Source organism: Dama dama, chromosome 15 (assembly GCF_033118175.1).
Source record: "Dama dama isolate Ldn47 chromosome 15, ASM3311817v1, whole genome shotgun sequence".
Classification (NCBI taxonomy): Eukaryota; Metazoa; Chordata; class Mammalia; order Artiodactyla; family Cervidae; genus Dama; species Dama dama.
This window is the reverse complement of record NC_083695.1, coordinates 60249312-60277309: the sequence shown is the minus strand read 5'-3', so window position 1 is coordinate 60277309 and position 27998 is coordinate 60249312. Positions and strand designations below refer to the sequence as shown.

Sequence of the window (27998 nt, the reverse complement as noted above, 5' to 3'; positions counted from 1 at the left end):
GCCCGGCGGCTCGGGGCGGACAGGCTCCCTGTCGGGCCTCCACGGCCCGCCTCGCGCCCCTTCCCGCTGCTGGTCCCCAGAACCGGCCCCAGGGTGCCCTTCCCCGGTGGCCCCCGCGCGTGGCGGCGTCCCGCAGGTAAGCTAACCCGCGACTCATGCTCGCTCCCACCCGCCGCCCCCCGGGCTTCGGACTTGGGGCGCTGTGGCTTCAGCACCCGCCTTCCAAGTGGCGGGCGGCGTCCCGAGGCCTGAAGCTCGTGCGGGAGGCCCGGGGTTCAGTGCAGCCGCGTCTGCGGACTCCATCGACCATTTGGAGCTCTGTGACGGTACCTTGTGCGGCCCCCTCCAAAAGGGGGAGAGGATTACTGTTTCAGGTCCCTTTTACGCTTCGTTTTCCAAAAATATATTATGCCCTAAACAACAAATGGAATCCTATTTTCAGAATGTTAGTATGCTTTGGGCCCCATCTCCAGGCATAAGGATTCTGGGATCCTGGCTCGGAGGCGGCGTAGGTAAATGAACGGTGCTGAGATGACGATCAGCTGGCTATTTCCAGGAGAAGCCGGGAGGCCTGGCGTTTCTGGGGCCTGTGGTTGGAAGCGGCGGTTCTGAAGCAACCCCCTGGCTGGATGCTAACTAAGCCCTCGCCGAAGGGATGCGCAAGACAGACCCTGCCTGCTAAGAAGACTGGGGTTATGTCTAAAGTACCTGCTTTACAGAAAGAAAAAACCTTACACGCAAGCGCTGATGGACAGCTTAAAAATTGTACCAGACCCATGGCACGTTGGTGTCACTTGGACACTTAAATTGGAAGACAATGTATTTTTAACCAGAGTAGGTGTACTAAATAGGTTCATGATTACTCATGAGATGAGGGGAGTCCGAATTGAGGTGTCCTGTTCTTCAAAGGACTGTTGGGAAGGAAAACTGTTAGCTCTAATTTAGGCTCAGTGATTAGAAGCCTGTGAGTTAACTGGCAAAAGACAGATTAACAGGAGAGAAGGTAAAGCTTGTTCATATTCACATAAATCCAGCAAAGAAGTGGTTCCTCCAAATTAGAGATAAATGTTTATAATCTAATTTAATAGGGGAAGGAAGGGGGAGAAAAAGAATTCTATGGGAAGATCAAATGGTTTATTTTTTAAATCAGCTTTCCAATGCAATTGTTTCTTAATTTGCAAATTAAAAAGATAGACTATAGTTGATTTACATTATTAGTTTCAGTGTACAACATAGGGATTCAATATTTTTATAGATTTAGGGAAGACAGGTTTTTAGGGGAATAAATGGAAGCTCAAAAAGTTTGTGATAATGTTTGTATATGCAGGTGCAAGTGTTTTCTGTGTTCCTTGGTGAGTGCAACTCCCCAGGAGAGAGCATTGATTGATTACAGCCTCACTCTCAGAAGCTTCTGCCTTTAGTCAGATAAGGGAAGCTTTGAAAATGCTTCTTTTGCCTCTGCTGAATTTCACATGTCTTAAGCTTAAAATAATCTTCGCATCAACTCTGGGAGCCAAGGGATCATCACAGATAAATGGCTGGAATGACTCACTAGGACAGGTAACTGAAAGTTACCTCTGTCCTATCCCATTACATAGTATTGTGAAGGGAACAAAATTCCAAGTCTGGGCATTGTTTGTGTTTAGATAAAGACAAATATGTGTAACTGTTTGTCCCCGTGTAACTGTGTAGCTTCACCTTAGTATTTAATTCTGGCCCACGATGTCATGGCGTTTTCTTTGCTGTTTCTGGTGGAATCCTTGGTTAAGATGGTTTTGAGCTGAACTGCTAATGCTAAGTATAAGGGAAACATTCCAGCTTGTCATCTTCACTGGAGGCCTGACTCCCTTGGTCAAGTTCTGATCCCTAAGGCAGGGAGTTATCTTGTACACCTGGTTTCTCCTTTCAAAAGGGCCCTTCTGCTCAATTTCACTAGTCTACATTACGAGCGAAAAAACCACAGTTTCAACACATACCCACAAGAAGGACTAACATTTAAAAGACCAAAACTATTAAGTATCAAGAAGAATCTAGTTAAGTTCTGATAGAGGTATAAAGTGGTACAACCATATTAGAAAACTGTTTACAAGGGTTGAATGTGTATATCCTGTGACTATCTTCTCACTCACGGGCACAAGCCCAACAGAGATGTATAGCATGATCCCAAGACACTATGAGAAAGGCAGCTTTGTTCCTACAGCCCCCATCTGGATGCTGTCCATATGACCTGCTCATTAGAATGGATACAAATGGAATACTGTGTAACAGCATAAGAATGAAAATCTACAAATGGATGCCACAGACTCAATGTTGATCAAAATCAATGAGACAAAGAGTACATAACCTATGACTCCCATGTATATAAATGGGGAAGGAATAACTGAAATGGGGCATGGAAGTGGCTGCAGGGTTGTGGTAATTCTCTTGATCTGGGTGTTGCATACAGGGTGTGTGCAGTTCGTGAATATTCACTGAGCCATACACAAATCTGTGCACTTTATGTGTTTCAGTGGAGCATTAAAACCAAAAGGGAGGCTCTGTGAAGGTAAAAGCTGATGCTTGGCACAAATGCAGTTCTTTCCAGGCAACCTTCCTACCCCTGGACCAGATTTCTCTTCTGGCTGTTGGCTGCTACCAGGAGCCCATCCATACTGGCCTGCTTTCCCAATCACCCAAACCTCAGTCTCCCTGCTCCCCATCTTCCTCCCTCCCATCTCTAGGCTCCCCTCTACTCTTCCTTAAGCTTACCAACACCCAGGAGGATTTGTTTCAATTTAGTCAATTTGGAAAGAGACATGGAAGAGAGAAATGGAGTTTAAAAACCTCCATCCACTAGTCTCTGCATTGATGGTTGAGCCTCAGACATTGAAAGCCATTTAATCTCACACATATATATGCTGACTGACAGACATGCAGTCATGTTTAACATGCAAGATCTGTTGACCCCAATTCCATATTTACATAGCCCGATTGACATTTTTTAAATTTATTTTTTTGGGGGGTCTTAGTTGCAGGGCACAGGCTTAGTTGCCCTGCAGCGTGTGGGAACCCAGTTCCCCCACCAGGATCGAACCCGTGTCCCCTGCATTGGAAGGCAGATTCTTAATCACTCGACCACCAGCAAGTCTCTTGATTGACTTTTTAACATTATACTTTATTTTTAGATACATGTAGATTCAGATACTGTTGTAAGAAATAAGACAGAGATCCCATGTATTCTTTACCCAGTTTCCCCCTACCATCTTGCAAAACTGTATTAAATATTATGCTCAAAATACTGACATTGATACAGACAAAATGAAAGCATTTCCATCACCATAAAAACACCCACTACCCTCCCTCTCCCATCCTCCTAAATCCATGGCGATGACTTATCTGTTCTCCAGTCCTGTAACTTTCTCATTTCAAGAATGGAATATAGGGAATTCTCTGGCAGTCCAGTGGTTAAGACTCCATGCTTCCACTTCAGGGCAGCACAGGTTTGATCCCTAGTCAGGGAATTAAGATCCTGCATCCAGCATGCTGCTCAGCCAGAAAAAGAAAAAAAAAAAAGAATGGAAACATATAGTGTATAACCTTTGGGACTGGCTTTTTTTGATCATAATTCTCTAGAGATTCATCTTGGTTGTTGTATTTATCAGTAGTTTGTTCCTTTTGATTCAGTTCAGTCGCTCAGTCATGTCCAACTCTTTGCGACCCCATGGACTGCAGCACAATAGGCCTCCCTGTCCATCACCAACTCCTGGAGCTTACTCAAGCTCATGCCCATTGAGTCATTCAACTATCTCATCCTCTGTCGTCCCCTTCTTCTCCTGTCTTCAGTCTTTCCCAGCATCAGGGTCTTTTCAAATGAGTCACCTCTTCGCATCAGGTGTCCAAAGTATTGGAGTTTTAGCCTCAACATCAGTCTTTCCAATGAACACCCAGGACTGATTTCCTTTAGGATGGACTGGTTGGATCTCCTTGCAGTCCAAGGGACTCTCAAGAGTCTTCTCCAACACCACAGTTCAAAAGCATCAATGTTTCGGTGCTCAGCCTTCATGGCATGGATGCACCATGGTTCGTTTTAACCACTTGCTCGAAGGACATCTGGATTGTTTCCAGCTTCAAACTGTGAGAGAGAAAGCTTCTGTAAACATTCATGTACAGGTTTTCGTGTGAATGTGTCTTCATTTTCTCTGGGGTAAATGCCCAGGAGTGCAGTCACAGGATCGTATGGTATTTTCATATTTACTTTTGGAGAAACTATCAAAATGTTTTCTAGAGTCCAGTGTACCTTTCTACACATTAATCGAAATGTGTGATGATCCAGTTTCTCTGTATCCAGGGTTTGGTTTTGTCGCTGTCTTTCAGCTTAGCCATTCTGATATGTGTGCGGTTGCAGCCATTGTTGTTTTAATTTGCACTTCCCTAGCGGCTAATGATGGTGAACATGTTTTCATGTGCACATTTGTCATCTCTGTGTCCTCTTCAGTGAAACGTCTCTGTTGTTGCCCATTTTCTAATTGGTTTGGGGTTTTTTATCATTTTTTATTCACTTTACTTGATCAAGTAGTTCAGAGTTCCCATACACCCCTTTCAGTCCTCTCCCCTCAGGTTGCCCCTCTTAATACCTTAGAGTGGTACATTTGTTACAGTTGATCAGCCAATGTTGATAAATTATTAACTAAAATCCACAGTTTACATTAGGATTTATTCTTTTTAATTTATTTTTATTGATGGATAGTTGAACTAGTTTTGTTAATTACTTCTATACAGCTAAGTGACCCAGTTATACATATTCTTTTCCATTATGCTTTATCATAGAATATTGAATATACAGTAGGACCTTGTTGTTTATCCATTCTATGTGTGTGTGTGTGTGTGTGTGTGTATAGGGTTTATTTTTATGTTGTACATTTCTATGGATTTTGATAAATGCATAATGTCATGCATCCACCATTATAGTACTATGTAGAATAGTTTCACTGCCCTAAAATTTCCGTGAGCTTCCCCTTCCCCCTTGCAGTCACTCTTCTTTTTACTCTCTGTATAGTTTCAGCCTTTTGCAAAATGTCATGTAGTTGGAATCATACAGTACCTAGCCTTTTCAGACTGGCTTCTTTCACTTAGTAATATGCATTTCAGTTTTCTCCAACCCTTCTCATGGCTTCAAAGCTCATTTCTTTTTAGTGCTAAATAACATTCCATTGTCTAAATGTACCACAGTTTACTGATTCTTTGAACTGCTGAAGGACTTTTGGAGAAACTATGTGCAGGTTTTTGTGTGGACAGAAGTTTTCAACTAATTTGGATAAACACCTGTGAGCACAGTTGCTGGCTGGATCATACGATAAGCATATGCTTAACTTTGTAAGAGACTGCCAGGCTGTCTTCCAAAGTGACTGTACCATTTTGCACCCCCACCAGAAATGACTTCCTGTTGCCCTCCCTCCTTCTCAGCATTTAGTTCCATCAGAGTTTTGGGTTTTAGCAATTTTAAAAGGTGTGTAGTGGGATCTCATTGCTTTAATTCACAGTTCTCTGATGATATATGAGGTTGCTTTTTGTGTGCTTATTTGCCATCTGTATTATTGATGTGAAGTCTTTTGAAGTCTGTTGAGTTTGTTAGCCTATTTTTTACTTTGTTTTCTTATTGTTGAATTCTTTAGAATTTTTTTTAAAATTCCAAAGAATCTTTAGACTTCTTTGTGTATATTAGATATAGGTCCTTTATATGTTTTGGAGATAAAGTTCAACTTAATCAATTTTGTCTTTCACGAACCATGCTTTTCATGTTGTATCTAAAAACTCCCAAACCCATAGGTCATCTATGTTATTTCCTGGAAGTTCTATACTTTTACTTTTAACATTTATGTCTGTGATCTACTTTCAGTTAATTTTTGTGAAAGGTGTAAGGTTTGTGTCTAAATTCACTTCTTTGCATGTGGATGTCCAGATGTTCCAGCACCATTTGTTGAAAAAATCATCTTTTATCCATTGAATTGCCTTTGCTGCTTTGTTCAAAGATTGGTTGACTGCATTTATGAGGGTCTGTTTTGGGGCTCTACATTTTGTTTCATCAGCTTCCCAGGTGGCTCATTTATAAAGAATCCACCTGCAGTGCAGGAGATGTGGGTTCGATCCCTGGATTGAGAAGATTCCCCAGAGAAGGAAATGGCAACCCACTCCAGTAATCTTGCCTGGGAAATCCCATGGCAGGCTATAGTCCATGGGGTACCAAAGAATTGGACATTCTGCTCCATTGTTGTATTTGTCTGTTCTTTTGCCAGCACTACACCATCTTGATTACTGTAGTATTGTATTAAAGTCAGGTAGTGTCAGTCTCACAACTTGGTTCCTTTTCAGTGTTGTGTTGGATATTGTAGATTCTTTCCTTTTATATACAAACTGTGGAATCAGTTTATCAGGATACACAAAATTCTGGCATTTGGGTTGGGACTGCAATGAATCTGTAGATCGGCCCAGGAAGAACTGATATCTTTAACAGTTGAGTCTTCTTATTTCCTTTTTTTTTAGAATATATAGTTTTCGTCATAAATCTTGCACATATAGTTTAGATTTATACCTAAGCATTTCATTTTGGGGTGATAAGGTTGATATATAGAAAAGCAATCAACTTTTTATTTTTTTAGCCTTATATCCTGAAACTTTGTTATATAATCTCTCACAAATTCCACGGGTTTTTTGTTTGGTCAATTCTTTGAGGTTTTCTGCATAGACAACCCTGTGTTAAATGCAAACAAAGACAGTTTGATGTCTTCCTTCCCATTATTTTCTTTTTTTTCATATTGTTTTAGCTAGGACTTCCAGTATCCTAGTGAATAGGAGTGGTGAGAAAAAGACATCTTTACCTTGTTTCCAATCTTAGGGGGGAAAGCGTCTAGATTATTAGCTTTAAGTATGATGTAAACTATAGGTTTTTCATAATTGTTCTTTGTCGAGATGAGAAAGTTCCTCTCTATTGCTGGTTTTTATAATGAATAGGTGTTGGGTTTTTCCAAATGCCTTTCCTAAATCTTTTGAGATGATGATACAGTTTTTCTTGATTTTTAAGTAGTGAACCAGTCTTTTATACTTGGAATAAATCCCACTTGGCCATGGTGTATATAATTTTGTTTGTACATAATTTGATTTGATTTGCTAATGTTTTTTTGGAGATTTTACATCTGTGTTCATGAAAGATACTGGTCTACAGTTTTGTTTTCTCGTAATGCCTTTATTTGATTTTATGTTAGAGTAATGCTCGCCTTGTAGAATGAGTTGGGATGTGTTTCTTATGCTTCTGGTTTCTGAAAGACATTGTGGAGAATTGACGTCATTCCTCCCTTCAGTGTTTGGTCGAATTCATTAGTGAAACCACCTGAGTCTGGTGCTTTCTGTTTTAGAAAGTTATTAACAGTTGATTCAGCCTCTTTAATAGATGTAGGTCTATTATCTGTTTTTCCTTGTGTGAGTTTTGGTAGATTATACCTTTCAAGGAATTGATGTGTTTCATGTAAATTATCAAATTTATGGGCATAGAGATAGAGTTGTTCACGATCCTTTATTAACCTTTTAATATTCATAGACTCAGTGCTGGTGGGTTCTCCTTCACTTGTGATATTAGTCATCGATGCCTTCTCTCTCTTTTTTTTCCTTTTGGTTAGCCTAGCTGGGTAGAGGTTTATCAATTTTATTGATCTTTTCAAAGAACCAGCATTTTTGGTTTCATTTTCTCTATCTTCCTGTTTTCAATGTCATTGATTTTTTTGCTCTCATTTTTAATTTATTTAAAAATTGTTATTGATGTATGGTTGATTTACAATGTTGTGTTAATTCTTCTGTATAGCAAAAATGACTCAGTTATGTAAGTATATGCGCGCGCGCGCACACACACACACACGTATATATATTCTTTTCTCTTACGGTTTGTCACACGATGTTGAATATGGTTCCCTGTGCCATACAGTAGGGCCATATTGTTTATCCATCCCATATATAATAGTTAGCCTCTGCTAATCTCAAACTCTCATTTTTCCCCTCCCCTCGCTGTTCCGCCGCCCCCGGCCTTGGCAACCACAAATCTGTTCTCTGTGAGTCTGTTTTTGTTTTGTAGATACATTGACTTGTATCATATTTTAGATTCTACATATAAGTGATATCATTTGGTTTTTATCTTTCTCTTTTTAGCTTCCTATGATGATCTCTAGGTCCATTCATGTTGCTGCAAATAGAATTACTGCATTCTTTTGATGCAGGGTCATATTCCATTGTTTATATTCACCACATCTTTTTTTTTTTTTTTTCAGTGGGTTTTATCATACATTGACATGAATCAGCAATAGATTTACACGTATTCCCCATCCCGATCCCCCCTCCCACCTCCCTCTCCACCCGATTCCTCTGGGTCCTCCCAGTGCACCAGGCCCGAGCACTTGTCTCATGCATCCCACCTGGGCTGGTGACCTGTTTCACCATAGATAATATACATGCTGTTCTTTCTAAACATCCCACCCTCACCTTCTCCCACAGAGTTCAAAAGTCTGTTCTGTACTTCTGTGTCTCTTTTTCTGTTTTGCATATAGGGTTGTCGTTACCATCTTTCTAAATTCCATATATATGTGTTAGTATGCTGTAATGTTCTTTATCTTTCTGGCTTACTTCACTCTGTATAAGGGGCTCCAGTTTCATCCATCTCATTAGAACTGGTTCAAATGAATTCTTTTTAATGGCTGAGTAATATTCCATGGTGTATATGTACCACAGCTTCCTTATCCATTCATCTGCTGATGGGCATCTAGGTTGCTTCCATGTCCTGGCTATTATAAACAGTGCTGCGATGAACATTGGGGTGCACGTGTCTCTTTCAGATCTGGTTTCCTCATTGTGTATGCCCAGAAGTGGGATTGCTGGGTCATATGGCAGTTCTATTTCCAGTTTTTTAAGAAATCTCCACACTGTTCTCCATAGCAGCTGTACTAGTTTGCATTCCCACCAACAGTGTAGGAGGGTTCCCTTTTCTCCACACCCTCTCCAGCATTTATTGCTTGTAGACTTTTGGATAGCAGCCATCCTGACTGGCGTGTAATGGTACCTCATTGTGGTTTTGATTTGCATTTCTCTGATAATGAGTGATGTTGAGCATCTTTTCATGTGTTTGTTAGCCATCTGTATGTCTTCTTTGGAGAAACGTCTGCTTAGTTCTTTGGCCCATTTTTTGATTGGGTCATTTATTTTTCTGGAATTGAGCTTCAAGAGTTGCTTGTATATTTTTGAGATTAATCCTTTGTCTGTTTCTTCATTTGCTATTATTTTCTCCCAATCTGAGGGCTGTCTTTTCACCTTACTTATAGTTTCCTTTGTTGTGCAAAAGCTTTTAAGTTTCATTAGGTCCCATTTGTTTAGTTTTGCTTTTATTTCCAATATTCTGGGAGGTGGGTCATAGAGGATCTTGCTGTGGTTTATGTTGGAGAGTGTTTTGCCTATGTTCTCCTCTAGGAGTTTTATAGTTTCTGGTCTTACATTTAGATCTTTAATCCATTTTGAGTTTATTTTTGTGTATGGTGTTAGAAAGTGTTCTAGTTTCATTCTTTTACAAGTGGTTGACCAGCTTTCCCAGCACCACTTGTTAAAGAGGTTGTCTTTTTTCCATTGTGTATCCTTGCCTCTTTTGTCAAAGATAAGGTGTCCATAAGTTCGTGGATTTAGCTCTGGGCTTTCTATTCTGTTCCATTGATCTATATTTCTGTCTTTGTGCCAGTACCATACTGTCTTGATGACTGTGGCTTTGTAGTAGAGTCTGAAGTCAGGCAGGTTGATTCCTCCAGTTCCATTCTTCTTTCTCAAGATTACTTTGGCTATTCGAGGTTTTTTGTACTTCCATACAAATTGTGAAATTATTTGTTCTAGTTCTGTGAAAAATACTGTTGGTAGCTTGATAGGGATTGCATTGAATCTATAGATTGCTTTGGGTAGAATAGCCATTTTGACAATATTGATTCTTCCAATCCATGAGCATGGTATGTTTCTCCATCTGTTTGCGTCCTCTTTGATTTCTTTCATCAGTGTTTTATAGTTTTCTATGTATAGGTCTTTTGTTTCTTTAGGTAGATATACTCCTAAGTATTTTATTCTTTTTGTTGCAATGGTGAATGGTATTGTTTCCTTAATTTCTCTTTCTGTTTTTTCATTGTTAGTATATAGGAATGCAAGGGATTTTTGTGTGTTAATTTTATATCCTGCAACTTTACTATATTCATTGATTAGCTCCAGTAATTCTCTGGTAGAGTCTTTAGGGTTTTCTATGTAGAGGATCATGTCATCTGCAAACAGTGAGAGTTTCACTTCTTCTTTTCCTATCTGGATTCCTTTTACTTCTTTTTCTGCTCTGATTGCTGTGGCCAAAACTTCCAACACTGTGTTGAATAGTAGTGGTGAGAGTGGGCACCCTTGTCTTGTTCCTGATTTCAGGGGAAATGCTTTCAATTTTTCACCATTGAGGGTGATACTTGCTATGGGTTTGTCATATATAGCTTTTATTATGATGAGGTATGTTCCTTCTATTCCTGCTTTCTGGAGAGTTTTAATCATGAATGGGTGTTGAATTTTGTCAAAGGCTTTCTCTGCATCTATTGAGATAATCATATGGTTTTTATCTTTCAATTTGTTAATGTGGTGTATTACATTGATTGATTTGCGGATATTAAAGAATCCTTGCATTCCTGGGATAAAGCCCACTTGGTCGTGTCACCACATCTTTTTTATCCATTCATCTGTCAATGGACATTTCGGTTGTTGCCATGTCTTGGCTATTGTAAATAGTGCTGCTATGAACATAGGAGTAGATGTGTCTTTTCAAATGTAGTTTTTTCTGGGTATATGCCCAGGAATGGGATTCTTGGGTCATATGGCAACTCTAGTTTTTTGAGGAACCTCCACATTGGCTGCACCAATTAACATTCCTACCACAATGTAAGAGGATTCCCTTTTCTTCACATCCTCTCCAGCATTTGTTATTTGTAGACTTTTTAATGATGGCCCTTCTCACTGATGTGAAGCTGTGTCTCATTGCATTTCTCTAATTATTAGTGATGTTGAGCATCTTTTCATATGCTTTTTGGCCATCTGTGTTTCTTCTTTGGAAAAATGTCTATTTGGATCTTCTACTCATTTTCCGATTGGGTTGTTTGTTGTTGTTATTGACTTGTATAAACTATTTGTGTATTTTGGATATTAAGCCCTTGTCAGTCACATCGTTTGCAAATAATTTCTTCCATTCAGTAGGTTTTCTTTTCATAGAAGAGGTGTTTTTTATGTTTTCCTTTGCTATGCAAAAGAGTGTAAGTTTGATTAGGTTCCACTTGCTTATTTTTGTTTTTATTTCTATTGCTTTGGGAAACAGACCTAAGAAAACATTAGTACAATTTATGTCAGATAACTTTTTGCCTGTGTTTTCTTCTAGGAGTATTATGGTGTCATGTCTTATGTTTAAGTCTTTAAGCCATTTTGAGTCTATTCCTGTGTATGATGAGACTTCATTGATTTTCATGTGGCTGTCCAACTTTCCCAACACCACTTGCTGAAGAGACTTTCTTTTCTCCATTGTATATTCTTGCCTCCCTTGTTGAAGGTAAATTGACTGTAAGCGTGTGGGCTGTCTATTTCTGGGCACTCTGTTCTGTTCCATAGGTTTGTAGGTCTGTTTTTGTGTTATTACCATGCTGTTTTGATTACCATAGCTTTGTATTAGGTTTGTGCAAACATAATTGTGGTTGTGGACCATGAATTTTAAATCACCATAACTAGGCTCAAGCACAGTAATCAAAATAGGAACCATTACAATCAACACATTTTTGCCAAAAGAAGTAAGTTTATTTATTCCTGTGGCATAAAAATACATGCTTCAGGATTCAACGAACTCTTCAAAAGCTTTTTCTGCCTCCTGCTGGTTGTGGAAGGGTTTTCCCTGCAAAAAGTTGTCAAGATGCTTGAAGAAGTGATAGTTGGTTGGCAAGAGGTCAGGTGAATATGATGGATGAGGCAAAATTTTGTAGCCCAATTCGTTCAACTTTTGAAGCATTGGTTGTGTGACATGCAGTTGGGCATTGTTGTGGAGAAGAATTGGGTCCTTTCTGTTGACCAATGCTTATTGCAGGCATTGCAATTTTTGGTGCATCTCATCAATTTGCCGAGCACACTTCTCAGATGTAATGGTTTTTCCAGAATTCAGAAAGCTGTAGTGAATCAGACAGGCAGCAACCACCAAACAGTGACCATGAGCTTTTTTTGGTGCAACTTTGGCTTTGGGAAGTGCATTGGAGCTTCTTCTCGTTTCCAAACACTGAACTGATCATTTCCGGTTGTCGTTGTATAAGATCTGTTTTTCATCACACATCACAATCCAATTGAGAAATGGTTCGTTGTTGTTGCATAGAATAAGAATGTGTGTGTGTCTGTTAGTCACTTAGTCGTTTTCAGCTCTTTGTAACCCCATGGACAGTAGCCCGCCAGGCTCCTCTGTCCGTGGAATTCTCGAGGCAAGGATACTGGAGTGGGTTGCCATTTACCACTCGAAAATAAGAGAAGCACTTCAAAATGACACTTTTTAAATTTCCAGTCAGCTAAGGAGGTGCCCACTTATCAGTCTTTTTCATCTTTACAATTTGCTTCAAATGCCAACCACTGTAGAATGGTTGGCGTTGAGTTCTTCAGCAGCTTGTCATGTAGCTGTAAGAGGCTCAGCTTCGATGACGGCTCTCAGTTGGTCGCTGTCAACTTCTGATGGCTGGCCACTGCACTCCTCATCTTCAAAGCTCTCGTCTCTTTTGCAGAACCTATTGAACCACCACTGCACTGTACGTTCGTTAGCAGTCCCTGGGCCGAATGAATTGTTGACATTATGAGTTGTTTCTGCTGCTTTATGACCCATTTTGAACTCAAATAAAACCACTTGTATTATCTTTTTATCTAACATCATTTCCATAATCTAAAATACATATAAAATAAATAGCAAGTAATAGTCATTAGCAAAAAAAGTGGAAAATAGGCATTAAAATGATGTGTGACATAATCACATTTAAGAATGTATTCCAATATCACATGGCAAAGTTCAACAATGCAAAACCGCAGTTACTTTTGCACCAATCTAATGGTGTCTGAAGTCTGGGAGGGTTATGCCTCCTGCTTTGTTCGTTTTCCTCAGGATTGCTTTGGCAATTCTGGGTCTTTTAGGTTGTGGTTGTTCCATCGCCAAGTCGTGTCTAACTCTTCACGACCCCATGGCCTGCAGCACACCAGGCCTTCTGGTCCCTCACCATCTCCCAGAGTTTGCTCTAGTTCATATCCATTGAATCGGTGATGCCATCCGACCGTCTCATCCTCTGTCACCCTCTTCTCCTCCTGCCTTCAGTCTTTCCCAGCATCAGGGTCTTTTCCAGTGAGTCAGCTGTTTGCATCTGAGTTGGAGCTCAGCTCCAAGTATTGGAACTTCAGCTTCAGCATCAGTCCTTCCAATGAATATTCAGGGTTGATTTCCTTTAGGATTGACTGGTTTGATCTTGCTTTCCAAGGGACTCTCAAGAGTCTTCTCCAGCACCAAAGTTTGAAAGCATCAGTTTTTTGGTGCTCAGCCTTCTTTATTGTCCAACTCTCACATCTGTACATGACTGCTGGAGAGACAATAGCTTTGACTATATGGACTTTTATTGCCCAAGCGATGTCTTTGCTTTTTAACACACTGTCTAGGTTTGTCATAGTTTTCCTGCCAAGATGCAGTCTTCTAGTTTAATGGCTGCAGTCACCATCCACAGTGATTTTAGAGCCTGGGAAGTGGAACTCTGTCACTGCTTCCACCTTTTCCCCTTCAGTTTGCCATGAAGCGATGTTACCGGATGCCATGATCTTAGTTTTTTGATATTGAGTGTTAAGCCAGCTTTTTCACTCTCCTCCTTCACCCTCATCAAAAGGCTTTTTAGTTCCTCTTTGCTTTCTGCCTTCAATGTGATATCATATGCATATCTGAGGTTGTAGATATTTTTCCTGGAAGTCTTAATTCCAGCTTGTAACTCATCCAGCCCGGCATTTCGCATCATGTGCTCTGCACATAAGTTAAATAAGCAGAGTGACAATAAACAGCCTTATCGTACTCCTTTCTCAATCTTGAAACAGTCAATTGTCCCATACAGGGTTCTAACTGTTGTATCTTGACTCTCATTCAGGCTTCTCAGGAGACAGGTAAGATGGTCTGGTAGTTCCATCTCTTTATAAGTTTCCCATAGATCATTATGATCCACACAGGCAAAGGCTTTAGCGTAATCACTGAAACAGAGGTAGATGTTTTTCTAGAATTCCCTTGCTTTCTGATGGGAATGATTCTGTGAATGTTAGCAATTTGGTCTCTGCTTCCTCTGCCTTTTCTAAACCCAGCTTGGACATCTGGAAGTTCTCAGTTCACATAATGCTGAAGCCTAGCTTGGAGGATTTTGAGCATGACCTTACTAACATGGGATATGAGTGCAGTTGTCCGGTGGTTTGAACATTCTTTAATACTGCTCTTTTGGGGAATTGGGATGAGGATTGACCTTTTCCAGTCCTGTGGCCACTGGTGGGCTTTCCAAATTTTCCACACATATTGAGTGCAGCACTTTAATAGCATCATCTTTTAGAATTTTAAATAGTTCTGCTGGAATTCCATTGCCTCCACTAACTTTATTGGCAGCAGTACTTCCTAAGACCCACTTCACACTCCAGAATATCTGGCTCTAGGTGAGAGACTACACCTTTGTAGTTATTCGAGTCATTAAGACCATTATTGTACAGTTCTTCTGTGTATTCTTTCCATCTCTTCTTGATCTCCTCTGCTTCTATTAGGTCTTTACTGTTTCTGTCCTTTTTTGTGCCCATCTTTGGAGGGAATGTTCCTTTGTTATTTCCAACCTTCTTGAACAGATCTGTAGCCTTACCCTTTCTGTTGTTTTCCTCTATTTCTTTGCATTGTTCATTGAAGAAGGCCTTCTTGTCTCTCCTTGTTATTCTCTGGAACTCTGCATTTAGTTGGGGATACCTTTTCCTTTCTCTGTTGCTTTCTGCTTCTCCTTTCCTCAGCTATTTGTAAAGCCCCTCAGACAACCACACTGCCTTCTTGAATTTCTTTTTCTTTGGGATGGTTTTGTTCACTGCCTCCTGTACAATATTATGCACCTCTATCCATAGTTCTTCAGGCACTCTGTTTGCTAGATCTAATCCCTTGAATCTATTCATCTCCTCTGCTAAATATTCTTAGGGGATTTGATTTAAGTCATAACTGAAGGACCTAGTGGTTTCCCCTGCTTTCTTGAGTTTAAGCCTGAATTTTGCTCTGAGGAGCTAATGATCTGAGGCACAGTCAGCTCCAGGTCTTGTTTCTGGTGACTGTATACAGCTTCTCTATTCTCTGCTTCAAAGGATGTAATCAATCTGATTTTGGTATTGATCATTTGGTGATGTCCATGTGTTAAGTCATCCATGTGTTGTTGAAAAAGGGTGTTATGACCAGTGCGTTCTCCTGGCAGAATTCTGTTAGCCTTTGCCCTACTTCATTTAGTACTCCACAGCCAAACTTGCCTGTTACTCCAAGTATCTCTTGACTTCCTACTTTTGCATTCCAGTCCATCTTTATTTGGTGTTAGTTCTAGAAGGTCTTGTAGGTCTTCATAGAACTGTTCAACTTCAGCTTCTTCAGCATTACTGGTCGCAGCGTAGACTTGGATTACTGTGATATTGAATGGTTTGCCTTGGAAACAAATTGAGATCATACTGTCTTTGATGTTGCACCCAAGCACTGCATTTTGGACTCTCTTGTTGACTATGAAGGTTACTCCATTTCTTCTAAGGGATTCTTGCCCACAGTAGTGGATACAATGGTCATCCAAATTAAATTTCACCCATTCCTGTCAAGTTCACTGATTCCTAAGATGTCGATGTTTACTCTTGCCATCTCCTGCTTGACCACATCCAGTTTACCTGGATTCATGGACCTAACATTCCAGGTTCCTATGCAGTTCTGTTGTTACAGCATCAGATTTTACTGTCATCACCAGACACATCCACAGCTGAGCGTCACTTCCGCTTTGGCCCCGCCGCTTCGTTCTTTCTGGAGCCCTTGGTAGTTGTCCTCTGCTCTTCCCCAGTAGCATATTGGACACCTTCTGACCTGGGGGGCTCATCTTTTGGTGTCATATCTTTTTGCCTTTTTCTACAGTTCATGGGGTTCTCACAGCTGTTATACTGGAGCGTTTTGCCATTCCCACTTCCAGTGGATCACGCTTTGTCAGAACTCTCCACTTTGACCCGTCCACTGGGTGGTCCAACACAGCGTGGCTCATAGCTTCATTGAATTACACAAGCCACTTTGCCACGACAAGGCAGTGATCCATGAAGGGGTGGGTATTTTATGGTTCCATATAAATTTTAAAGTTATTTGTTCTAATTCTGTGAAAAATGACATTGGTAATTTGATAGGGATTGCATCAAATCTGTTGATTGTTTTGGGTAGTATTAGCATTTTAACAATATTCTTCCTCTAAGAGCATGGTATGTCTTTCCATTTCTTTGAATCATGTTTAACATCGTTTATTATTTTATAGTTCTCAGCATAGAAGTCTTTCACCTCCTTGGTGAGGTTTATTCCTGAGTGGTTTTTTTGGATGCAGTTTTGAAAGAGGTTGTTTATTTACATTCTCTTTCTGATATTTTATTGTTAGTGTAAAAAAATGTAACCAATTTCTGTCTGTTAATCTTGTATCCTGCTACCTTGTTGAATTTCTCAGTTCTGGTAGTTTTTGTGTAGAGTCTTTAGGTTTTTCTGTATATAGTATCATGTTGTCTGCATATAATGACAGTTTTACCTCTTCCCTACCAATTTGTCTTCTTTTATTTGTTTTTTCTCTACTTGCTGTAGCTAAGACTTCCAATACTGTGTTGAAGAGAGTGGGCATCCTTGTCTTGTTCCAGATTTTACCATTGAGTATTCAACTGGCTGTGGGTTTGTCATAAATAGGTTTTATTATATTGAGATGGGTTCCCTCTATACCTACTTTGTTTTTATCAGGAATGGATGTTGAATTTTATCAAGTGCTTTTTCTGTATTTATTGAGATGATCTTGTGGCTTTCTCCTTTCTTTGGTTTATGTGGTGTATCACACTGAACCATCCTTGTGACCCTGGGATGAATCCAGCTGGTCGTGGTGTATATCCGTTTTTATGTGTTGTTGGATTTGGCTTCCTTTTATTTCATTGAGAATTTTTAGATCTATATCCATCAAAGATATTGGCCTGCAATTTTATTTTTTGTGTCTTTGTCTGGTTTTGGTATCAGCATGATGGTGACTTCCTTTCATTTTTTCTTCTGCTTGCGTTAGGTTTATTTACTTTTCTTTCTCTAGTTTACTAAAGTGAAAGCTTAAGTTTTGATTTTAGATCTTTTGTCATTTGTAATATAAAATATTATAAGATGATAATTTGTATTTTCATTTAGTTCAAAATATTAATTTGATTTCTCTTGAAAGTTTTTCCTTTGCCTCATGTGTTATTTATAAATATGTTGTGTAATCTCCAAATATGTTTTGAATTTTCCAACTATCTTTCTTCTGTTGATTACCAGTTTAATTCCATTGTGATCTGAGAGCATGCTTTGTATGATATTTGCTCAAGTTTGTTGAAGTGTGTGTTATGACCCAGAACATGGCCTGTCTTAGTCAATAATCCATGTCAATTTGAGAAATACGTATATTCTGCTGCTGTGTTTGTTCAGTCTCTCAGTCATGTCCGGTTCTTTTCAACTCCATGGACTGCAGCACACCAGGCCTCCCTGTCCATCACCAACTCCGGAGTTTGCTCAAACTCACGTCCATTGAGTCAGTGATGCCATCAGCCATCTCATCCTCTATTGTTCCCTTCTCCTCCTGCCTTCAATCTTTCCCAGCATCAGGTTCTTTTCCAATGAATCAGTTCTTCGCATCAGCTGGCCGAAGTATTGGAGCTTCAGCATCAGTCCTTCCAGTGAATATTCAAGGTTGATTTCCTTTTGGATAGACTGGTTGGATCTCCTTGCAGTCCAAGGGACTCACAAGAGTTTTCTCCAGCACCACAGTTCAAAGGCATCAATTCTTTGGTGCTCAGCCTTTTTTGTTGTCTAGCTCTCACATCTGTACATGACTACTGGAAAAACCATAGCTTTGACTATATGGACTTTTGTCGGCAAAGTAATGTCTCTGCTTTTTAATACACTGTCTAGGTTTGTCATAGCTTTTCTTCCAAGGAGTAAGTGTCTTTTAATTTCATGGCTGCAGTCACTGTGCAGTGATTTTGGAGCCCAAGAAAATAAAATCTGTCGCTTTTTCCACATCTGTTTGCCATGAGGTGCTGGGACCAGATGCCATGATCTTCTTTTTTTTAATGTTGAGTTTTAAGCCAACTTTTTCACTCTCTTCTTTTATGTTCATCAAGAGGCTTTTAATTCCTCTTTACTTTCTGCCATTAGGGTGGTGCCATCTGCATATCTGAGGATATTGATATTTCTCCAGGCAATCTTGGTTCCAGCTTGTGCTTCATCCAACCCGGCATTTTGCATGATGTACTCTGCATGTAAGTTAAATAAGCAGGTGACAATATACAGCTTTGACATACTCCTTTCCCAATTTGGAACCAATCCGTTGTTCCATATCTGGTTCTCATTGTTACTTTTCTCAGGAGGCAGGTAAGGTGGTCTGGTATTCCCATCTCTTAAAGAGTTTTCCACAGTTTGTTGTGATCTACACAGAGACTTAAGCATAGTCAATGAAGCAGAAGTAGATGTTTTTCTGGAATTCTGTTGCTTTTTCTATGATCCAAAGGATGTTGGCAATTCGATCTATGGTTCTAATCCCTTTTCTAAGTCCAGCTTGTACATCTCGAAGTTCTTGGTTCACATGCCATTGAAGCCTAGCTTGAAAGATTTTGAACATTACTTTGCTAATGTGTGAGGTGAGTGCAATTGTGTGGTAGTTTGAAGATTTTTGGCATTGCCCTTCTTTGTGATTGGAATGACAACTAACCTTTTCAAAAGTCCTGTGGCCACTGCTGAGTTTTCCAAATTTGCTGGCATATTGAGTGCAGCACTTTCACAGCATCATCTTATAGGATTTGAAATAACTCAGCTGGAATTCCATCACCTCTACTAGCTTTGTTTGTAGTGATGCTTCCTAAGGCCCACTTGACTTCACATTCCAGGATGTCTGGCTCTAGGTGAGTGATCACACCATCGTGGTTATCCGGGTCATTAAGATCTTTTTTATATAGTTCTTCTGTGTATTGTTGCCACCTCTTCTTAGTATCTTCTGCTTCTGTTAGGTCTAATTCTATATCCTTACTGATTTTTTGCCTGCTGGATCTTTCAGTTTTTGATGGAGATGTGGTGACACCTCCAACTATAACAGTGGATTTATCTGTCTGTCCTTTCACTTCTATCAGTTTTTGTCCCAAGTATTTGGATGGTCTGTTGTTAGAGCCATGTCCTAAGCATAGTAATTCTTCTTGGAGACTTGATTCATTTATCATTTATGTAATGCCCCTTTCTATTGTGGATAATTTTCCTTATTCTGAAAGTTGCTGTGTCTAAAGTTAATGTAACTACTACAGCTTTCTTTTTTATTATTTGTTAGTTTGTTTTTGGTTGTGCTGAAACTTTGTTGCTGCATGCAGGCTTCCTCTAGTTGCAGTGAGCAAGGGCTATTCTTGGTTGTGGTGCCTGGGCTTCACGTTGCTGGTGGCTTCTCTTGTTGCAGAGCTCTGTCTCTGGGACATGCGGAGTCAGTAGTTGTGGTGCGTGGGGCTTAGTTGCTTCACGGCATGTGGGATCTTCCTGAACCAAGGATTGAACCCATGTCCCCTGCATTCGTAGGCAGATTCCTATCCACTGCGCCACCAAGGAAGTCCCATATTACAGCTTTCTTTTGATTTGTGTTAGCATGATGTATCTTTCTTCATCTCTATTTTTAAAAATTTCTTTTTTAATTGTGGTTAAAAAAAAACAACCCACATAACCCAGCACTACCACCTGAACCATTTCTAAGTGTTCAAGTAGTATTAAGTATATTCGTTGTTGTGCAGTGGATATTGAAAACTCTTTCTTCCTGTAAAACTGTAACTCTATACCCATTAAGCAACAACTCCCCACTTTCTTCCCCCCAAGCCGGACAACCACCATTCTGCTTCCTGTTTCTATGATGTTCACTACTCTAGATGCTTCATTTACATGGACTCATACAGTATTTGTTTTTTATGACTGGCTTGCTTTACTTAGCATAGTATCTTTCATCCATATTGTAGCATATGTCAAAATATCCTTTTTTTAAGCTGAGTAATATTCCATTGTTTGTCGGTACCACAGTTTATCCATTCATCCAGCTATTGATGCATACTTGGATTGCTTCTACCTCTTGGCTGTCATGCATAATGTTGCTATCAAAATGGGTGTGCAACTGTCTCTTTAAGATTCTGCTTTTAGTTTTATTGGATACTCAGAAGTGTTTTTGCTAGATCAAGTAGTAATTATATTTTTAATTTTTTTGATGAATCACTATACTGTTTTCAATAGTGGCTACACCATCTTACACTCCCACCACTAGAGTTTGACAGTTTCCAGTTTGTTCACATTATTGTTAATACTTGTTGTTTCCTGTTGTGTTTTGTTTTAATAATAACTACCCTAATGAGTGTAAGGGGATTCCATCCCTTTACTTCTTTTTTTTTTTTTTTTTTTTACTTCTTTCTAATCTATATCTTTATATTTAAAGTGGGTCTCATGTAGATAACATATAATTGGGACTCATTACTCTGTCTACCTTTTAATTGGTGTATTTAGGTAATTTACACTTAGTGATTTTTGATGTAGTTGAATCAGTATCAGTCATATTTATAGCTGTTTATTATACATAGCTCTCATTTTTGGTTTCTTCTAAAATTTCCTCTTTTTCTGCCTTCTATGCATTTATCAAGTAGATCATAAGATTCCATTTTCTCTTATTTCTTAGAACTTCAATTGTACTTCTTTTACAATTTTTTATTACTAGTGGCCCTAGGATTTGCAGATTGCAATTATACTAATCTAAGTCCACTTTCAAATAACACTATGCTGTGCTTCATGCAACCCCATGAACTGTAGCCTGCCAGACTCCTCTGTCCATGGAATTCTCCAGGCCAGAATAATGCAGTGGGTGGCCGTTCCCTTCTCCAGGGGATCTTCCCAACCCAGGGATTGAACCCAGGTCTCCTGCATTCAGGCGGATTATGTACCATCTGAGCCCCAAGGGAAGCCACGTGGGTAGTGCGGTTCCCTTATGATAGTGTGTTTCCAGCTCCTCCTCCTCCTCCTCATTCATCCCACTTATATATAAACTATAATCATCAAATACATTGTTGTATTATTTTGAATAGTTACTACTAGATTAAGAATTTTGAAAGTAAAAGATTTTATTTTACTTTCCTTCCTTTCATGTTCTTCCTTTGTATATATAGACCTGAGTTTTCTGGCCGTCATCATTTCCCCTCTCTCTGAAGAATTTCTTTTAATACTCCATGCAAGGCAGGTTGGCTGGTGACAAATTCCGTCAGTTTTTGTTTATCTGAGAAACTCCTTATTGCTCCATTTTTAAAGGATAATTTTGCTTGATACAGACTTGGTGGGTTTTTTTCTTTCACCATTTTAAATATTTTATTGCACTCTCTACTTGCTTGCATGGTTTGTGAAGACAAGTCCAATGTAATTTTTATTATTGTTTCTCCATGGGTAAGGTCTTTTTTTGCTTCTGGCTTCTTTCAAAAACTTTTGTCTTTGATTTTCCACACTTTAAATATGATATGCCTAGGTGTAGATTCGGGGGTGAGGGAGTGTTTATTCTGCTTGTGTTTTCTGAGCTTCCTGGATCTGTGGTTTGCCTTGTGATGCTAATATTGGAAAATTCTCAATCATTATTAGTTAAAATATTTCTTTTGCTCCTTATTCTCTCTCCTTCTGCTATTCCATTACACATATGTTACACCATAATTGTTTCTTAATTCTTGAATAGTGTTGTCATTTTCTTTTTTTTTTTTTCTCTTTGCATTTCAGTTTGGGAAGTTTTTATTGACATATCTTCAAATTCACTGACTCAATGTCAACTCTACTCTGAGCCCACCAAAGGTATTTTTCATTTCTGTTACAGTGTTTTTGACTTCTAGCATAAAAACATTTTTATTGTTTAAAAAAAATTTATTGCAGTATAGTTGCTTTACAATGTTGTGTTAATCTGCTAGACAGCAAAGTGACTAAATTATTTATATATGTACATATATGTGTGTGTGTGTGTATACATATTCTTTTTCATTTTCTTTTTCAGGATGGTTCATCACAGAATATAAATATGGTTCTCTGTGCTATACTGTAGGACCTTGATGTTTATCCAGTCTATGTATGATAGTTTGCATCTACTAATCCCAGACTCCCACTCCATCCCTCTCCTTCTCTTCCTCCCCCTTAGCAACCACAATTCTGTTCTCTATGTCTGTGAGTCTGTTTCTGTTTTATAGGTAAGTTCATTTGTGTCTTTTTTAAAATCCTGCATACGAGTGATATCTTAACGGTACCTGACTTTCTGTGTGTGGCTGACTTAGTATAATCATCTCTAGGTCCATCTGTGTTGCTGCAGATGGTGTCATCGCATTCTCTTTTATGACTGAATAGTATTCCACTATGTGTGTGCCACATTTTCTTCATCCATTCACCTGTCAGTGGGCATTTGTCCAAATAATACAGGTTGTTTCCATGTCTTGGTTGGTGTAAGTAGTACTGCTATTAACATTTGTTGTTGTTGCTCAGTGGCTAAGTCATGTCTGACTCTTTACGACCCCATGGACTGTAGCACGCTAGGCTCCTCTGTTCTCCACTGTCTCCTGGAGTTTGCTCAGATTCATGTCCATTGAGTCGGTGATGCTATCTCCACAACTGAATATTGTTTCCATTTTGGCCCAGCCACTTCATTCTTTCTGGAGCTGTTAGTAATTGCCCCCCACTCTTCCCCAGAGCATTACTGGACACTTTCTGGCCTGGGGGGCTCATCTTCTGACGTCATAGCATTGTGTTTTTTCATACTGCCTGTGGGGTTCTCCAGATAAGAATACTGTAGTGGATTGCCATTTCCTTCTCCAGCAGACCACGCTTTGTCAGAACTCTTCAATGTGACCCATCTGTCTTGGGTGGCCCTGCAAGGCATGACTGATAGCTTCACTGAGTTATGCAAGCCCCTTCACCACAACAAGGCTGTGATCCATGAAGGGGGCTGTTAACATAGGGGTGCATTATCTTTTCAGATTATAGTTTTGTCTTGGCATTATATGTCCAGGAATGGGATTGCTGGATCAGACAGCAACTCCTATTTTTTATTTTTTGAGGAAAACGCCTTGCTGTTTTCCATAGTGGCTATACCAATTTACATTTAGCTCAGCAGGTAAAGAGTCCACCAGCAATACAGGAAACACAGGAGATGTGGGTCAATCCCTGGGTCAGGTAGATCCCCTGGAGTAGGAAATGGCAACAACCCACTGCAGCATTCTTGCCTGAAAAATCCTATGGACAGAGGAGCCTGAGGGGCTGTACAGTACAGAGGTTTGCAGAGTTGGGACACAGCTGAGTGACTAAACAGTATAAAAGGGTTCTCTTTTTCTCCACACCCTCTCCAGCATTTTTGTGGACTATTTTTTTAGTTCTTTTTTCAAAAAATTACTATTTTATTCATTTATTTATTTTTGATGGTGCTGGGTCTTTGTTGCTGTGCTCAGGCTTTCTCGAGTTCCGGCCAGCCGGGGCTACTCTAGTTTCAGGGCACAGGCTTCTCCCTGCGGTGGTTTCTCTCGTTGCTGAGCGTGGGCTTAAGGTGCAGGCTTTAGTAGTCGCAGCACATGGGCTCAGTGCCCGGAGGCATGTGTGATCTTCCCAGACCAGGGATCAAACCCATGTCCGCTGCATTAGCAGGTAGATTCTTAACCACCGGACCACTGGAGAACTCCACTCGTTTTTTAGTTGGTTTTATGTGTGTGTGTGTTGTTACTGAGTTATATGAGCTGTTTGTGTATTTTGGACATTGAACCCTTCTTGATTGCATCATTTACAAATATTTTATCCCATGGAGGTAGGTAAATAGGCCTTTTAATGTGAGGTTTTCTGTCTGTTTGGCTGTTAGGCTCTCTTTAATGTTTGTTGTAGTGTTGGCGGCTTCAATTTCCTCTAGTGTCCTTGTCTTTGTCTCCCCTCTTTCCTTTGGATTATCTTTTCATTTTGTTTATGGTTTTCTTTGCTGTACAAAGACTTGTAAGTTTGACTAGGTTCCATTTGTTTATTTTTGCTTTTACTTCTATTGCTTTGGGAAGCTGACCTAAGGAAACATTGGTACAATTTATGTTAGAGAATGTTTTGCCTATGTTCTCTTATAAGGGTTTTATGGTGTCATGTCTTATGTGTAAGTCTTTAAGCCATTTTGAGTTTATTTTTGTGTATGGCATGGGGATGTGTTCTAATTCCATTGATTTGTGTGCAGCTGTCCAGCTTTCCCAAAACAGATTGCTGAAAAGACAGGAAACACAGGAGATGTGGGTCAATCCCTGGGTCAGGTAGATCCCCTGGAGTAGGAAATGGCAACAACCCACTGCAGCATTCTTGCCTGAAAAATCCTATGGACAGAGGAGCTTGGTCGGCTACAGTCCATGAGGTTGCGAAGAGTCAGACATGACTGAGCAACTAAGCAGCAGTATGTATGGCCATTAAATTTCTATTATGATAATTCCGAAGTCTGATAATGATGCTTGCTTTGTCCCTTCAAATTGTGTCGTTTCTTGCCTTAGCCTGTTTGTAATTTTTTGTTGAAAGCTGCACATGGCATATTGGGAAATAGGTAAATAAGCCTTTACTGTCAGATTTTGTCTATTTGAGTGGAAACAGTGGCTGACTTTATTTTGGGGCGGAGGGGGGGGGCTCCAGAATTACTGCAGATGGTGATTGCAGTCATGAAATTAACAGACACTTATTCCTTGGAAGGAAAGTTATGACCAACCGAGACAGCATATTAAAAAGTAGAGACATTACTTTGTTAACAAAGGTCCATCTGGCCAAGGCTATGGTTTTTCCAGTGGTCATGTATGGATGTGAGAGTTGGACTGTGAAGAAAGCTGAGTGCCGAAGAATTAATGCTTTTGAGCTGTGGTGTTGGAGAAGACTCTTGAGAGTCCCTTGGACAGCAAACAGGTCCAACCAGTCCATCCTAAAGGAGATCAGTCCTGGGTGTTCATTGGAAAGACTGATGCTGAAGCTGAAACTCCAGTACTTTGGCCACCTGATGCGAGGAGCTGACTCATTGGAAAAGACCCTAATGCTGGGAGGGATTGGGGACAGGAGGAGAAGGGGATGACAGAGGATGAGATGGTTGGATGGCATCACTGACTCAATGGACGAGTTTGGGTAAACTCTGGGAGTTGGTGATGGACAGGGAGGTCTGGCATGCTGCGGTCCATGGGGTCGGAAAGAGTCAGACACGACTGAGCAACTGAACTGAACTAGGCTCTGTTTAATGTTTGCTGTAGTTGTAGGTGTTGGGGGCTTCAGTTTCCTTTAGTGTTCTTGTTTTTGTCTCTCCTCTTTCCTTTGGGTTTCCCTAGAAACCATCTTTTAAAAAAGTTTTTGGGACTTCCCTGGCAATCCAGTGGTTAAAAATCCATGCTTCCACTGAAGAAGGCATGGGTGTGACCCGTGGTCTGGGAACTAAGATCCCATATGCCATGTGGTATGGCCAAAGAAACCCAAAAACAATTTTTTGAGATAAAATTCATATACAGTTCACCCATTTTAAGTGTGCAATTCAGTTATTTTTAAATATATGCACAGATATAGCAACCGTCACCACAGTCAACATTAGAACATTTTCATCACAGAGAAATCTGACCCCATTCCCTGTCACCCACCTGATACCACACTCCCAGCCTTAATTAATCACTAATTTTCTTTCTGTCTCTATATAGGTCCCCTTCCTGGAAGTTTCATATGAATGGAATCATGTACTTTGTGACCTTCTGTGACTAAGCTCTTTCACTTAGGAAAATGTTTTCAAGGTTCATCCATACTGTCACATGTATCAATACTTTATTCATTTTTATGGCCAAAAAAACCTTTTGTCAAATGTATCCATCTGTCAGTTAATGGGCGTTTGGGTGGTTAAAGCTGCTGTAAACATATGTGTACAAGTTTTTGTGCGAACATGTTTCATTACACTCAAGTATGTAACTCGGAATGGGATTGGTTTAACTTTTTAAAAAACAGCCAAACTGTTGTCCAAAGTGGCCATACACTTTACTCTGCATCTTCATCAGCAGTTCGTATTGTCCAGTTTTAAAATTTTCACTTATTCTCGTAGGGGTGTACTTGCAGTGGATCTAGCGCTACACACTGTTGGAAAAGACCTTGAACCTCTTTCATGTGCTTATTTATCGTCAGTATGTCTTATTTGGTGATGTACCCGTTCAGATCTTTTGCTTGTTTTTAAATTGGGTTGCTTACTGAGTTTTAGAAGTTCTTTATGTATTCTTGATATGTTCAGGATGTAAGCCTGGTATCAGATACGTGATTTGGAAGTATTTTCTCTCATGCTGTGACTCTTCATTCTTTCTAGTCTCTTTCAAATAGTGGAAGTTCTTAATTTTTTCCAAAGTACAACTTTAAAAAAAAACTGTTTATTTTTGGCTGCAGTGGCTCTTTGTTGCGGCGAGCAAGGGCTAGTCTTCATTTTAGTAGGTGGGCTTCTCCTTGCGGCAGCTTCTCGTTGGAGGACACAGGCTCCGGGGCACGCTGTCTTCAGCAGCTGCAGCTCTCGGGCTCTAGAACGTGCTCTCAGAAGTTCTGCTGCTACATGACTTAGTTGCTCCAAGGCACCTGGGATCTTCCCACACCGGGGATCAAACCTGTGTCCCCTGCATTGGCAGGCAGACTCCCAACCACTGGACCACTAGGGAAGTTCAACTTATTTTTTTCTTCTATGGATCATGCTTTTGGTATCATTTCTAAGAACTCTTCACCCAACCCAATATCACAGAATTTTTCTCTGATATTTTCTGTTTCTACAGAAGTTAAGCCAGCTTTAGGTTTATCATGTTTGTCCATGATTAACTTTGAATTAAATTTTGCACAAAACGTATGTTTGGAGTTGTGAGGATTTTTTTTTAGCATATGGATACAACTTTTGAAAAGATTACCTTCTCCATTGAATTGCTTTAGCACTGTTGTAGAAAATCAATCAGTAATTTGTGTTATTATATAGAATTTTAGTATCATTTTTTGTAGGCAATCAATTCTGTTCCAGTAATTCGTCTTTATGCCAGTACTACACTCTATTGATTACATTTACAGTAAGCTTTAAAATCTGGCAGTTTAAGTCTTCCAGCTGTTTCATTTTTCATAGTTGTTTTTTATTATTGTGGTTCTTTTGCCTTTCTAAATTTTATTTTGGCTGTGCTGGGTCTTTGTTACTGCACGCAAGCTTTTCTGTAGTTGTGGGGGGCACTCTCTAGTTGTGGGGGCCACTCTCTAGATGCGGTGCTTGGGCTTCTCATTGCAGTGGCTTCTCTTGTTGTGGAGCACGGGCTCTAGGCACACAGGCTTCAGTAGTTGTGGTACATGGCCTTAGTTGCTCCACGTCATGTGGGATCTTTCCAGACCAGGGATGGAACCCCTGTGTCTCCTGCATTAGCAGGTGACTTCCTTACCACTGAGCCTCCAGGGACACCCTCCTTTGCCTTTCTATATAAATTTTAGAATCAGTTTTATTTCTACAAAATGTTCTCCTGGAATTTTGATTGGAATTGCTTTGTGCCTATAGACCTATATGGAGAAAACTGCAGTCTTAACAGTTTTGAATCCATGAATGTAATGTGTATCTCTCTTTTTTAAGATCTTTTTTATTTCTTTCATGAGCATTTTGTAGTTT

The 27998-nt window shown here is 39.9% G+C and overlaps 1 long non-coding RNA gene across 1 annotated transcript; it reads left to right on the top strand.

Annotated features, from left to right (window-relative positions):
• The first annotated feature begins 4 nt into the window (after window positions 1-4).
• LOC133070710 (uncharacterized) lies at window positions 5-27996 on the top strand. Its single transcript, XR_009696203.1, has 4 exons — window positions 5-136; window positions 22106-22177; window positions 22374-24776; window positions 26041-27996. It is a non-coding gene; the product is annotated as an uncharacterized LOC133070710 (long non-coding RNA).
• The last annotated feature ends 2 nt before the right edge of the window (window positions 27997-27998 follow it).